Genomic DNA, 16,041 nt, shown 5'->3' with positions numbered 1-16,041 from the left:
TACACAATGGAGTATTACATTGTTGCTGTAAACAACAATCATATCATGAAATGTGCAGGCAAAGAGATTGAACTAGAAAATATCATCCTGAGTGAGGTTACCTAGACTCAGAGAGACAAACATGGTATGTACTCACTCGTAAGTGGATACTAGATGTAAAGCAAAGGATAATCAGGATACAACCCACAGTTCCAGAAAAGCTAGGAAACAAGGAGGACCCTAAGAGGGATGCATGGATTATCTTGGAAAGAAGAAACAGATGAGATCTCCATGAGTAAACAGAGGTTGAAGAGGGCCAATAGAGGGGAGGAGATGGGGGATAGGAACATGAGGGAATGGGATGTTTGAGCTAGGGGAGGGACAGAGTGGGAGAGCAATGAAAGAGATATCTTGATAGAGGGAATCATTATGGGGTAAGGGAAAAACTTGGTGCTAGTGAAATTCCCAGGAATCCACAAGGATGACCCCAGATTAGACTGCTAGCAATAGTGGAGAGGGTTCCTGAACTGGCCTACACTGATAATCAAATTGGTGAATATCCTAACTATCATCATAGAGCCTTCATCCAATAACTGATGGAAGCAGATGCAGAGATCCACAGCCAAGCACCAGGGGTCCAGTCAAAGAGAGGGAAGAGGGATTATATAAGCAATGAGGGTCAAGATCATGATGGGGAAATCTACAGAGACAACTGAACCAAGCTGTGAGGAACTTATGAACTTAGGACAGACAGCTGTGGAACCTGCATATGGGAGAGAGTTCTATAGCTTGGTCTGTTTTAGGGCCCCTGGCAGTGGGATCAGAATCTATCCTTGGTGCATGTGCTAGCTTTCTGGAGCCCATTACCTGTGGTCAGATGCCTTGCTCACCCCAGATGCAGCAGGGAGGGACTTGGTCCTGCCTCAACTGACTGTACCAGGCTTTGCTGACTCCCCTTGGGAGGCTCTACTCCTTTGGAAGAGGGGTTGTGGGGAGTTGTCAGGATAGCCTGGGGAGGAAGGATGAGAGGAAGATCTCGGGTTGGTATGTAAAATGAATTTTTTAAAAAATTTTAAATAAAAAAATTATGGTTTTATATTGTCTATTGGCTATGCTTATTCCAGTGTTGGGTTTGGTTTGTTAGATTTGTTTTGTTGTTGTTTGTTTGTTCGGGTTTTTTTTTTTTTTAATTTGGCTATTTACGTCATGGAATGTTTTTCTCCTCCAGTTATGGCATAGTTTTGCTTAGTCTAGGCTGACTGTCATAGTGTTTTAAGAGTTTCAGTAGATGAGGGACAAGTATAATCTGGATATATTGTACAGGAGGCATCTAGGCAGTGGTACCAGGTCCTGTGCTCATTGCATGAGTTGGCTGTTTGAAACCTGGGACTTTTGAAGGGACGCTTGGCTCAATCTGGGAGGAGGGGACTGGACCTGCCTGGACTGAGTCTATCAGGTCGATCTCAGTCTTCGGGGGAGACCTTGATCTGGAGGAGGTGGGAATGGAGGGTGGGCTGGGGGGGGAGGGGAGAGGGGCAGGAAGCGGGAGAACAAGGGAATCTGTGGCTGTTATATAGAACTGAATAGTATTGTAAAATAAAAAAATTTTTTTCACTAAAAGCAAAACACTAAAAAAACAAAACAAATGGACACTATATAATGAAGAGTGAACTTTGAGTCATTACAAACAATTATGAGATCAACTAAAAAATTTTAATATGTGACATATCTAGTAAAAGTTTGTTTTATTTTTGTTTGTTTGTCTTTTGGCAATGTCACAGAATAACAACTAAATTGCTCATGTATTTGTGACTCTCTCTGCTCACATCTATGCAGAACAATAAAGAATTAATTAACTAATGAAAAAAAAAGAATCCATTTTCAAAAAAAGAAAAAAGTAAAAAATAAAAGAGTTGGAATGCATTGTTCCAGCCTTCACTGGCTTTCAAAGTTTTCTTTGACAAATACAGTGGTTATGCTGATTAGTTTTCCTTAATATGTGACTTGGATTTTTGAAGTTTTTAATACATCCTTTTTGTTGTGTGTACTTGGTGTTTTAGATATGCTAGGTCATGGGAACTTCCTGTTCTAGTCTTATCTATTTACTGTTGTCTTTCCTAGGTCTGGGGAAGCTTGTTTCTATGCTCTTGTTGAAGATCTGGTCTAAGCTATTGACTTGGGATTCTTGTCCCTTATCTATGACTATGATCCAAAGGTTTATTTTGTTTTGTTCATAGTGTCTCTAATCTTCTATATGCTCCTTTCCTGCATTTTTTAAAATAAATTGTTTATATTCCTTGTTTATTTGAACCACACAACATATACTTAATATTCAGCTCTAGGTATTCTACCATCTGCTTGATCTATTGTACTTGTAAGGTTTTCCTTTGAGTTTTCTAGTGAAATATTGGTGTTTTAATTCCATATTTCTCTCAGCTCTTGTCCTCTTCAGTGTTTCTATGTCCTTACTGAGTTCCAATCTACTTCACAGATTGACATTTCCATCAGCCTTATGTTTTTGTTTTCCTGGGCATTTCTCAGACACTTATTCTCTCTAAGCATTTTCTCCTTAGTTTCATTGAGCTATTTCTCTATGTCATTTTAAAACTCCATGAGTTCCTTTGTAAAGTTTCTGATTGCTCTTAAATTTTGTATCTTGGGGTTCATCAAGAAAATTCTCACTGGCAAGAATTTCTACAGGACTTGTGGTAGATTTTGGAGAGAAGATTTATGGGATCTGGGCATGAGGACATCTTTTCTTAATTCTAAATCTGATATGGACATAGCAGGTTGGGGCAGAAGGGAGGATGTGCAAGAGGGTTGACTGTTGCATGAATCTTAAAAGTTCTTATTAATAAAATCAAACCTGAAGCCAGGTATTGGGGTGAATGCTGCAAGATCAGAGAAGCAGAACAAGCCACAGCTTCCTCACCTCGCCAATTCCTCAGCTGATCCTGTTTCCTCAGACTGGAAGCTTCTGTGTCCTCATCCAAATGGACCTCAGCTGAACTGCTGCTCAAACGCCGAAAAGCTTAGCCGGGCTAGTTCCTGGTTTTCATGCCTTTTTATACCGTTCTGCTTCCTACCATCACTTCCTGGGATTAAAGGCTCTTGTTACCATGCCTAGCTGTTTCCAGTGTGGCCTTGAATTTACAGAAATCTGGGATTAAAGGCATGTGTGCCACGATTTTCTGGCCTCTATATCTAGTGGCTGTTCTGTTCTGTGACCCCAGATAAGTTTATTAGGGTGCATGATTTATTGGGGAATACAGTATCGCCACAGTTGGCTCTAGAAGTTGTAAATGGCTTTGGTGGAATGAATTCAGGTGGACATAGGAGAGTAGGTTGGTGTACAGGATGTGTCTCCTGGTTCAAATCTGAGTAAGGAATAGATGTGGCAGGTAGAAGGTTGAATTACACACAGAATAAAACTGTGGGTGGTGGCAAGTTTGGCCTTATTTTTAATAAATATATGTTTCTGTAGAATTATAAATAGGCTATGTATTAAATGTGAGCAAAGAATGATTTTATTTTGATGGTTGTAATAATGGCATTGCAGTTATATAATTTTAAAATATTTTTAATTATGGGTATCTGTGTGTGCTCATGCACATGTGTCCTTATATGTCATGAGTGAAGGTGCTCACAGAGTTTTAGAAGTCTGATCCCACTGGAACTAGAATTCCATGTGGTTATGGGCCACTCATGTAGGTGCTACAGAATAATTTTTAACTTAATGTATTTGTTTATAAAAGACACAGTCTACTTTAACTTTTTTTTTTAGCAATAATAACCAATGCAAACAGTAAAAAGAATGGGTCAAAATTTTAACAGCTATAATATTATTATAATTTCACATGGATTTATTTTATCATTACCCACTTTCATATGCTTTAATTTTTTTGTAGTAAATACTCCTAAATGACTTCTGAATGAGTACTGACGTACCTTGAATGAGCTCTTAAAATTTTGCAAATGCATATAAAAAAAATGTATAAATTATGCTGCAAATTATAAATAGTTTCCATTACCTCACCAATTTCAGATGATTAGCACTTTGAAAGGAAAGGAAAAATTATGTCCATTAGTGGAAGTTGGGAAGATTATGTTCAGGTGATTAAGGTGTATATATTTTATTCTGTATTTTACAGATATTGACTCATTTTTAGATTTATTTTATTTTATGTGCATGGGTATTTTGCCTGTATGCATGTCTCTGCACCACATGCATGCAGTGCCTACAGAGGCCAGAAATGGAGATTGGCTCTCCTGGAACTGGAGTTGCAGAGGGTTGTTAGCCACCATGTGGGTGCTGAGAACTGAACCCTGATCCTCTGGTAGAGCAGTCATCTCTCTTAACTGTTGAGCCATCTTTCCAGCCTCTGATATTGACTCTTAATAAGGATTTTGAGACCTCATATGTCAGTCAAATTTGATTTGTGATTTTCTGAAGATTGCAATCTCAATTTTCAAGTCTGATAGCACAGCAGTTAAAAGCATCACCATCTGATCTAGAAAATGAGATACCTGAAGTGCACAACTCCCAGCCAAACATCTCCATAGTCCTGAAAATGCTACACTGCAAAAATCCACTAGAGAAAATGGTTTTTTATATATGTACACACACACACACACACACACACACACACACACATATATATATATAAATTTTAAATGTCGAATGTCATTTCTTGAAGGGGGTAGGAGGTTAAATATAGGCTTACAGCACAATGGAAGGACCCCAGAGGACAGAAGTTTACTACTGATGTTTTACAATCTTGCATCTAAGCTGTTAACACCCATTATTCAGGATACACAGACAAGGAACTTCCCATTAGCATTCAGGAGGGTGGAATCTGGCAGGGAATTAGCATTGGGAAGATATCAAGGTCAAGGTCCACAAGCAGGGCAACAGTTACCCCAAACAGGGGCCAGGACCCTCAGGTCCCTCTTTTATTAAAAAATGAGCTTCTGACTTGGGTTGTGTGGGACGTCAGCTGGTCACCTTACCCATCATGGAGATGCCTGCCCAGGCCACACAAGTGCTCTGTCTTAGGTTGGTAAGTGCCCCCCCGAGGCATTACCCATCTCTGAATACTCATTATCATACCACTCAATCATGTGTGAGCTGCATGGTTAATTGCTGCCAAAGATCTCAAAGTGGCACTGGGCTTGCAATCTGTGTGTTTGATACAGAAAAGACCAACAGAGGTCCTATCTCACCCATAGCCAGTAGGCTAGAGGGAACTGAGCCATTCCCTTCCTAAACGAGCCATACTGCACATTGGGGTCCTTGTAAGATAGTATCCCAAAAGTAACTGGAACTTGAGTTTATAAATTATAAGTTTATAATTTTCAAAGGAGAAAATGTTTTTAAATAAAGAATTTAGTCATGTCTCAATTAATATATCACATGTTAAATAGAAAATTGTTAAATTGTAATCTTTATTACTTTTCTCTATGCACCGTTGAAATTAGCTGGATCATTTCGATTATACACCAAACTGAGTGATGGTCACGTTATGTTCTTTCCTCCCCTTTTACCTCTTTCTCTTTTCTCCTTTTTTCTCCTCATCCCTCTCCCAGTTTTTCTTCTCTTCTTCCCCCTCTTGGGCCTACAAAATAACCCTGAACCACTGAACTTAAATGAACCTCAATTCTTTATACTTAATTTCTCTTTCAAATCACTCTGACATTATTCATTCAAACTTCGGGAAAGTTTGATACATTCCAGGGAGAAAGATCACCCATCTCTGTTGTTCCTCATCATTCACAAAAAGACAAAAGCCTTGGGGAAAAACAAACACTTAACAAAATGCCAGTGTGTGGTCAATAAGTAGTTAGGAAAAGAATTTTAGTTATGAATTTATTAATATTATGTTCATAATTTGGTTATGAAAAAATATTTCATAAATGAAACCAATAAAGTGATCTTCACTCACCAATGTGGAAACAAGTACAATTATTCAAATTATAATTTGAATCCATGAGGCAAGAACTCTTAGGACAATACTATCTCCTTCCATCTCCTCTTTGTTTCTTCCTTGTGGTTCATCACCTTTCCTTCATATGCAATTGTGATTTCCTAAGTTTCTCTTTGCTGTGTATGAGCTGTTTCATCCACATTCTATTCACATTGTCCCTAAAATGCCAGCCTGTATATTAATGATAATTCAGATCATCACTGTCATAGCCATCATTACCATGCTATCACTGTTCTCTCTCTCTCTCTCTCTCTCTCTCTCTCTCTCTCTCTCTCTCTCTCTCTCTCTCTCTCCCTCCCTCCCTCCTTTAGATATTACAAACAAATATTTATATATACAATTAATTAACTCATGTACAATTCTGTAAGAAAGTTTTAGTGGCTCAAGTTCATTAAATGAACTTCAGTACAATCAAGTGAATTATTGAAGATTTCATTGTTCCTGAGAATCAGGTCTAGATCAAATGCACAGTTAATCAGCTCCTCTATCTTATTGTATTCTCTGTCTTCCTCTACCCATGAAACCTCTGTAATGTTTAGAGGATAAAGTGGGTGAAGTAGCCATGTAGAGGCTGGTGTAAATAGAACTCACAAAAATATTTAATTAATTCAACTCCCTAATAGTGTCAGTAGGTTGTTAAGTCAGGGCATGATGTAAGAACTAATGGGAGGAGGAAACAGTGACTTGGCACTAGTGGCTTGGAGTGTCTTTCTACATCAGAAGTGATCTCAACTAGTTGGCTCTTAGTCACAAAACAATGTAAGATTCTTAAGGGTTCATAGAATAATTAACTCTGAATGTGAATAGACAAAAAAAAACATAATCTCAATGGCAAGGAAAATGAGTTGTTGGGGATTTGGAGTGAAGGGGTCTCCCCTGTCCACTACCAAAGAAGGAGCTCATGTGGAGCATACCCTATCTGGGTATACAGTGAACGAAGGTGAAGAAAGTGTGCCTCTGGTAAGTTTAAAGCAGAAAGTTTCCAAGCAGTAAATAAAAACTTAAAGAGGGCAAGCTGAGAACCATGAATAGGTTGTAGTGAGACTCTATCTGATGCCACTGGCCACCTGGATGAAGGTGTTCGACCTTGTATGAAAATCATGGCTGTCATCCAGGGAACACAAGAGGTAAACGGAGGAAGTACGCCTAACCCAGCAAGAGACCTATGCTCTTGTCCAATGTCCCTTCAGTGCCCTCTACTGACAACAGTTGCTGTGTTAATACAGTCATGCTTGACTTACTGACAAAGATACATTCTGAAACATGCTTTGTGCAAAGAGGAAAAAAAGCCTTAACACAACCTGGACAGTATAGCTCAAGACACATTCAGGATATGTGGCATAGTTGGTACTAGGCTATAGACATGGACAGCACATCACTATACTGGATACTATGTCCAATTGTAATGCTAAGATTCTTGTATATCTCAGTGTCTCTAAACATAGAAGAGACACACTACAACAGAAAAAAAAATGTCTAATGCTGCACCTGTACAGAGCACTAATATTGAGTGGAGCTCCCAGGACTAGAAGCTGCTGTGAGTGGTGAATGTGAAGGCCTGGTGCACTGCTGTGAATGGTCTAGATTTAGAGATGTGCTTATACTGCATTAGGCTTTTTGAGTTGTATTTTCTTTAACAATAAATTAAACTTAGCTTACTATCATTTTTATTTTAGAAACTTAATTTTGAAAATGTCTTGAGTAATTTGTAAAGTATAAAAATCATATATATATATATATATATATATATATATATATATATTCTTTTTAAATCTATTTACAATCTTTACTTTGGTTCAAACTTATGGTCAAGACACTGGCATTGTCTTCCAACCCTGAATCCCCTCCTCCTGGAAGGAGTTCACCAGCAGCCGTGCACATGGTGCCACCTCCTGAGATGACAACACCTGCTTCTGGATGGTCCGGAGGGTCTGCAACTGACTGCAGCTACCGGTTTCTGTTGTTGATGAGCAAAGTTATACTTTGTGCTAGTGATTAAAGTGTAGTTGGTGTTGACTACTTTTCTTGTTGTTGTGACAAAAGTACCCACATAAAACACCTTAAAGAAGGAAGGGCTTGTTATGTCTCACAGTTTGTGGCTACAATGCATCATGGAGGTAGAACAAGAGGCAACAGGCCAAATCTGCCCCCATAATCGGGAAGCACAGAGAGAGTATTGATGGTGTTCTGTCAAGTTTCTCTTTGTCATTCAGTCCAGGGCTCCAGCTCACAGACAGGTGTCACCCAGGGGGTGGTCTTCAATGTCAATTGATCCAGTCTAGAAACTCCTCCACAGACATTCCCAGAGCTTGGTTGACAATCATTATTAACTATTACATATAGTAACTATAGATGCCAGTAACATGGATTGTGCTGGTTTTTAGATGACTGTGCTCTGTATTTTATATAGTTGACTGTGCAGTTGAGCTGCTTGTACAAGAGCCACCAGAGCCTTGATGGTGCACTGAACGATGGTGTGCCTAAGTGATAGAAAGCTTTAATGTGATCTTGGGGCACCAACAGCATGTAGGTGGTCAGCTTTTGAATGAAGTTATAAGATTGCACATAAAGGATTAACATTTAATTATATCCAATAATTAATATTTAATGTTTAAAATGCATTTATATTTTAACACAAATAATTAGCAGAAATATATAATACATTTTATTTTATAACCTATATAAATTAAATATAAAAAATAAATTTACCATTTAAATAAATAAAGCTTGTAACATTCATATTATATGAAAGATAGATATTAATGGTTTGCAACTAATATGCATTATAGCATGATTATATTTATAACACCTAATAATTCCTTCCTGCCTTTCCAGGGTGTCTGGAGCCCTGTCTGTGCTCTATAGAGAAACAATCCCTTGTCCTCTAGGCTTTCATTCCTTCCCTCTCTGTCCTGAGGACAGTGGTTGGGTTCTCAGAAGTTTGTTTGTCCCTATGTAACCCATTATTACTGTGGCAGCTTTAATAGTCTCTTTGTAACTCTTGTTAAATGTACTGATTACTCTCCAGGTCTTCAGCGCTCTTACTAAGTCAACATGCACATCCCTTTTCCCACTTTCAAACGTCTTTCTTGAAGATGGGCCCCTAGTTCAGATACTATACAGCCAAAATTTGATTTCCAAAGCTCATTGCGAATACAACTGAACATCAATTCATTGTGACATGCTTTCCTGGCATTAGGGAAATAGGATGGTACTCCTGGTGGGCCAGCTGTAGTGTGCTGGGTGACTGGGACTCTCTCTTTATGGGAGGATCATGGTGTTGTGGGTGACAGGTGCCCTCTATCTATAATTGAATCCTAGTTTACAAAGAAACTGACATCCTCTTTATGGATATTGATGTACTGGTCCCCACACTCTATGGCTGAATTATACTGTACTGTGTGACTGTTTGGGAGGCCCAATAAAGGAATAAGCAGAACTTTGGAATAAGCAGGCTGTGGATTACAGGCCAAACTCGAAAACATAGAGGCTCAAAATTCTCATTTCTTAGTGACAGTAACTATATGTTTCATGTTCATTTTTATCAAGATTGCATGAATATTAATATATCTAAGGAAGAAGTTTTTCAGTGAGCCCACTGCCAAAAAAAATATAAAATCAAATTCATGTGAGCTCAATACCCACTTCACTAATAGTAAAAAAAAAAAAAATTTAATTGAGCATAATCGAGTATACTCTGTCTGATTCTATCATTTTTTATTCAGGTCTGAGTATCATTAACTCAATCACTGTCCAATTCATGGTATCTCCTCACTGATTCGTTCCTTTTTCAAAGGCTTCTGCTTTTGCACCCCCTCCATACTGCTTAACCAGTTCCTGCATCTAGTGAGGAAGGCAGCTGCCACAGAGGGGGCTTTGGCATTGTGGCTTCAGTCAATGTGTCTTTGTTAGCGTCCTTCACGGCTAGAACAGTTGCTGTTGTTATTATTGGTGACCATGTATGATGACAGCTATGAAAGTCTCAGCTGCTGGGAAGCAGAGGTAGTGTCTCTAGTGGTGGAGTCTCTCATTTCCCTCTTCTATGTTATCTGGCCCTCCCACTTACAGGACTGTGCCACCCATATTGTGTCCTGCCCATCGTACTGAATCCCATGTGAACATATCCTCACACGTCTATGAGGCTGGCCACCACAATGGGAGCTGTTCTACCCTCTTCATTGATAGACTAAGTCTTCGAAGCCATGAGTGAAAAGAAACAGTTCCTCCATTCAGGTTGTTCTCTCAGAACTTCTGTGAGACCAACAAGAAAGTGACTCACACAGCAGTCCTCAGCTTCTACAGACACCCTTTGTACTTCCTGATGGGATTCATTACCCTGCTCTTATTTACAGAGACACTCGTCATACTTGCTCTTCTTAAAGGAAAACACATTTTCATAATGCCCCCCTACATACACATTCTGAAACTACTCACTTCCTATACCTGGTGGGGGGTGTGGACCAGAATTTCTTTCCTCTCCTGTTTCCTTCTAAGTTTCTTTGCTTTTGGTGTCTTGGTCCCTAGTAAAGTTGAACATTTGCCGAACTTTTCTTGTTTACCTAAACACATTGGAACTGGGCAGCTAGTATTGGGTCCTAACAGTCTGAGTGTGTCCTATTGGTGTCAAGGAAGATGATGGTCAGCGGAATTCTGCAATAGAAGCCTAAAGAACCATAGTAAGGATTGGAAATTAAAAAGGAAGACTTACAAAAATAGTCAAATGGAAGTGTGTATAAATTAGTCTGTTAAAATCAAGAACACATCATATTAAGTGGGTCTTCACTGATGCGGTTAGGGAGTCAACCCAGATTGGAAGTATCTACTCATAATCATAGATACCTTTACATATCTGTAATCTATATGTATTCTATGATTACATATTTGTCTAATTCATGAATGTAAAGTAAGTTCTGAATGTTTCAGGCCCCTAGAACAGTCTATCAGGACAGAGCCCAGTGGAATCCTCTTCAGAAATCATGACGTAAGAAAACACTGTTTTGTTGTTTGTGTGTTTCTATCCTGTTTAATATATGAGTAAGTTCTTTCTAAATGGGGCTCCATGCATCCTCACCAGTTTTGATTGAGTTATCTGTCATAGAGCTGACAATGTCTGCCCGGTATCTGCCAAGCACACTGGCTTGGCCTTGTTCATCAGTGCAGATTACCACAGCTTTACTGCTGAGCATGAGGGCCCTTTCTGATGCCAGCAAAAATTAAAAACTAATGAACTGTCAGAAAATAACTTGGACAAGGCATTAAGCTGCTTGCAAAGTGACTTTTGATCCTGTTAACCTGAATATGATAATCCCTTCCTCCAATATGCTAGTGTCTGTTTTATAGAGTGAATTAATGGTTTGCACTTTATAACCCTACGTGTGCCATTTTGTATAGAAAACAATATGCATAGTTTTATGATACCTTGTCAAACTTAGGTGCTAATTAACAACATTATGGGCTGCAGGAACACATTTGAGCCTGAATACATTAGCTATTAATTTCAACAACTCTGAAGATGCAAGGAGAGTGTGGAAAGAAAACCTAGAGGGGAATGGGAATGGATCCTTTCAAGGGAAGAGCTAACACACTGGAAACTCACACTACAGACACCTCACCAAGGAAGGGGCACAGGCAATTTTGCAACACCAACATCAGCTGATGTTTGCATTTAATGAAAAATGTGATTTGGAATCCATCACTGTCAACAAGTTCCTTATACCAAATAGTTTTAAACAGAAACTACTTTCCCAGATGTGAAGTGTGGATGTGGTTCAAGTGCCTTCCAGTGTATTCATTTTTAGTTTACAGACCCAATAAAAAGCAAATAGCAATGGTTCTGGTTAAGGAAAGATTTAGCAATGATGAAAGCTGTTTAAAAATTTATTAAATGATTTTACACTTGCAATTTATTAAAAGCCAAACATTCCATTTCTCTCCTAACATTTTACACATTAGACATTAACACATAAAAGTACAGTTTTTGGAGATTTGTCTCAATCCTTTTAACCTAAAAATAAAATCCTTTCAATCATACATACATACACACACACACACACACACACACACACACACACACACACACACACACACACGTTGTGATACAATGTTCATAGAGAAATGTGAACTACCATCTGTTCACCCCAGTTAGGGAACCAAGGACAAAGTGAAGTACAGATACCACCGATGTTCAATTTATTGAGCCAGTGAGACAGGAATATGAGTCAGGGGTTACTAATAGGAACAGAATTGACTCACTGAAAGCTAAATGATCAAAACCCCAGTATAACATGGGTGATGATTCACAAAATCTGGATACTTAGACTTGACAGCCTTTAAAACGCTAAACAGGTTGGAAGTTGGAGAGTATCCCTTCCAGGCAACTCAGCTTGTCTGAGGATAGGCTTCACAAGGTAAGTGTGCACCAGGTTGGAAAAGCCTGGGATTTCTGGTCAGTTTTGGGAGCTCCCTAGATGGAATGTTTCACTTCCCCTTAACACATCCTATGCCTTAATGAGTTTTGGAGCAGGATAAACTATTTCACCTCCCTTAGAACATGCTGGTCTTAAACAGACTTTCTACCATCCTGTGTCTTAATGAACTGCCCTCCAAGATGGAAGGCTATAATCTCAGAGAAAACTGCTATACAGCAGTATTGTGTTCATAGTTACAATTATAGATAAAGCATCCATTCTCATTGAACTTAATAAGTGCACCTGCTTTTCTAAACAGTCTTCATGAAAAGGTGGATGGCTTGTGTTCTCTCTTTTGTGTGATGGTCTGTTGAGCTGGCTTTATTTTAGCTCGCATTTACTCTCTGTCATAGACTGTACTGATTGCTCAGTCGGCTGCAGGATTGAAATCATCTCACTTCTTTGACTTGTCTTCCACACTTGTGTACTGTTATAGACCAACTTATATATCAACCCTCCGATAATTTTCATTCTTTTCAGATTATTTTTCTTAGAAAGAATTGCTTCTTGCAAAAGATAGGGGAATTAGCAATTAAGCTTGGTCTGGTGGCACAAGCCTGTGACCCCAGCTACCTGGGAGGCTGAAGAGGCAGAATCAAATTCAAGGCCTGCTTGGATTACAGAATGAGTACAAGGCCAGTCTGGGCAACTTAGTGAGGCATGAATAGTCTCAAAATGAATAAAAACAGAGCTGGGGACATAGCTCAGTGCTGGAACACTTGCCTATCAGCACAACATGCTTGGTTCAAACCCCAGTACTGGATAAATTTGCAGTTCTTACTACATACTCATAAATGATTTTCCAGTTGTACTAATCTGTGCTGTAGGATGTCTTTATGTATGCTGTGAATATATGTTGTTCCCATTTGTTAATAAATAAGCTGCTTTTGGCCTATGGCAAGGCAGCCTAAAGGCTGGCAAAATATCCAAGGAGAAAGACAGGAAAGAGAAAGGTGGAGTGGGGGAGATGCCAACCTGCTGCTCAAGAAACGACATGTAATGGGACACAGGTAAAGCCACAGAACATGTGGCAATACATAGATTAATAGTAATGGTTTGAGTTAAGTTATACGAGCTAGCAAGCAAGAAGCAAGAAGCCATGGGCCATACAGCTTGTGGTTAGTATTAAGCCTCTAAGTGATTATTTTATAAATAAGTGATGTTCCTCAGGGCCAGGCAGGACTGGAGGAACACAGGATCATAGGTCTGGGAGGGACCTGAGAAAACTTACAGCTACAAATCTGTCCCTTTGTTACAAGAAACAAGTATAACAAATTTAACCAAATGGCTACTATTATCAAACTTATATCATTAATTGAAACAAATTAATGTTTCCCTCCAATAATTATCCCAACAAGAAAATATTAGAACCCTATACCCTGTTTTGCAACATCGGATCATGGAAGTACATGTTCTCCATACAATCAGGAAACAGAAACTCCTGTGTGCAGCCAGTTTTAAATTTGTAATAAGAATAACTGATAGAAGCAGATGCAGAGATCCATAGCCAAACACCAGGCAGAGCTCCATAAGTCCAGTTGGAGAAACAGAAGAGGGAGTCTATGAGCAAGTGCATCAGGATCATGATGGGGAAACCTGTAGAGACAACCAAACCAAACTAGTGGGAACTCATGAAAGTTGGATCAATGGCTGTGGAGCCTGCATGGAACTTCTGCATGCTGAGACAGTTATGTAGCTTGATCTGCTTAAGGGGTCCCCTGGCAGTAGAATCAGAATTCATTCCTGGTGCATGAGTAGGCTTTTTGGGGCCCACTACCTATGATGGGACACCTCATGCAGCCTTGAGGCAGGGGGAAGGGCTTGAACTTGCCTCTACTGAATGTGCCTCCCCATGGGAGGCCTTGCTTTCTTGGGTGGGGGAGTGCAGGAGGGTTGGGAGGGGGCTGGGGTGTGGAAGGAGGAAAGAGGGGGATCTTTGATTGATGTCTAAAATGAATGAAAAAATTTTCATAATAAAAGAATAAAATAAAATAAAAAGAAATATAATGCAGGGCCTGGAGAGATGGCTCAGTGGTTAAGAGCACACAACTGTCTATATCTCCAGTTCCAGGGAATGATGACACCCTCACACCAATGCACATAAGATAAAAATTAAATAAATTATTTAAAAATTATATATTAAAAAAAGGAAAAAAGAAGTAGAATGCACTATAAATGGAGACTGATGTTTGTTGGTCAGAAAGTGTCTTCTGAAAGTTAATAAAATCCACCATTATAACCAAATAAAGGAGTACAGCAGAAGTGAGTAGAGAAGAAAGGAAGAGAAGAGGAAAAGGAAAGAATTGATCAAGCAGCCAGCCAGTGTCACATGCTTTCTGTAGGAGGCGACCATCAAGCAGAAGAATGCAAATCTTCATAGGGCCTGAAGCAAGGCTACAAAAGTCCCCTGACTTCAGTCTATTGGCATGGGCAAGCTGGAGGTGTTTGGCTAGCATTGATCATGATCATGTTGTATAAGATAACAACATCTTATGATGTTGCTCTCCCTCCTCCATTAGTTTCCTATCAGAAACAAAGACAAAAAAGGATGGAAATGGATTTAATCATGAGCTGGCCATCTTAGATGGTCATTTCTGAATTTACTCCTTAGCTTCTTGGGGAATCCCAGAGTGTTAGCTGTTGGGCTTTCAACCGGTGAGTTCCTTAGTTGTTGAGTAGTGGTAAGCATGCTGGCTTCATGAGCCATAGCTGAACCTGTGCATCAGGCTTCTATTGCAAAATGTGGTTTGGTATAATCCACTTACAAATATAGTCATATTTAATCAATAAGATAATTTAAATCATTTTCTTTTTTCTTTTTTCTTTTTCTTTTCTTTTCTTTTTTTTTTTGTTTTTTGTTGTTGTTGTTGTTGTTGTTGTTTTTTTGAGACAGGGTTTCTCTGTGTAGCTTTGCGCCTTTCCTGGGACTCACTTAGTCCAGGCTGGCCTCGAACTCACAGAGATCCACCTGGCTCTGCCTCCCGAGTGCTGGGATTAAAGGCGTGCGCCACCACCGCCCGGCTTAAATCATTTTCAATAGCTACTTTTTTGCTTAATCCTGATGAAGATTATCTCACCTTGAATATTCAAACAAGTCATTTCCAAATGCTATTTTGTACGAATAACAAAAGTTATAAATTATAAATGCCCCATTTAAAGCTAATCTTTCTTCAGCCTTATTCTCTGCACTTTGTCCAGTTGTACATCTCTGTATTAGTAATCATTTAAAACAAATAGAAGCATCTTTAATGAAAGTTGAGAGATATATTAATCTATGGATATAGTGATAAGTCATTAGAAGTCAGTTTAATACTATGCCTATCTAAGAATAATAGGAGTCGCTTCTCCTATATGGCTTATTGCCTATTTAGTTATAGCTATATCATACTGCCTCCTCCAAAGTCTTAGGGATTATGTGGAAGAGGGGGAAGAAGGAATGTAAGAGGCAGTGGATTGCTGACAGAACAGGGCTGCTATAAATATGAACTCACAAGAGTTGATACACCATGCACAAGACCTGTGCAAGCTCAATCCAGACATGATCCCAATATGGAAAGGGAAGTTGGCACAAAGCCCCACACCTATATGGAGAGCTATTGGAAATTAACAGC

This window comes from Peromyscus maniculatus, chromosome 10 (genome assembly GCF_049852395.1).
Source record: "Peromyscus maniculatus bairdii isolate BWxNUB_F1_BW_parent chromosome 10, HU_Pman_BW_mat_3.1, whole genome shotgun sequence".
Lineage (NCBI taxonomy): Eukaryota > Metazoa > Chordata > Mammalia > Rodentia > Cricetidae > Peromyscus > Peromyscus maniculatus.
The sequence above is the reverse complement of the archived record's forward strand: the minus strand, read 5'-3'. Positions refer to the sequence as shown.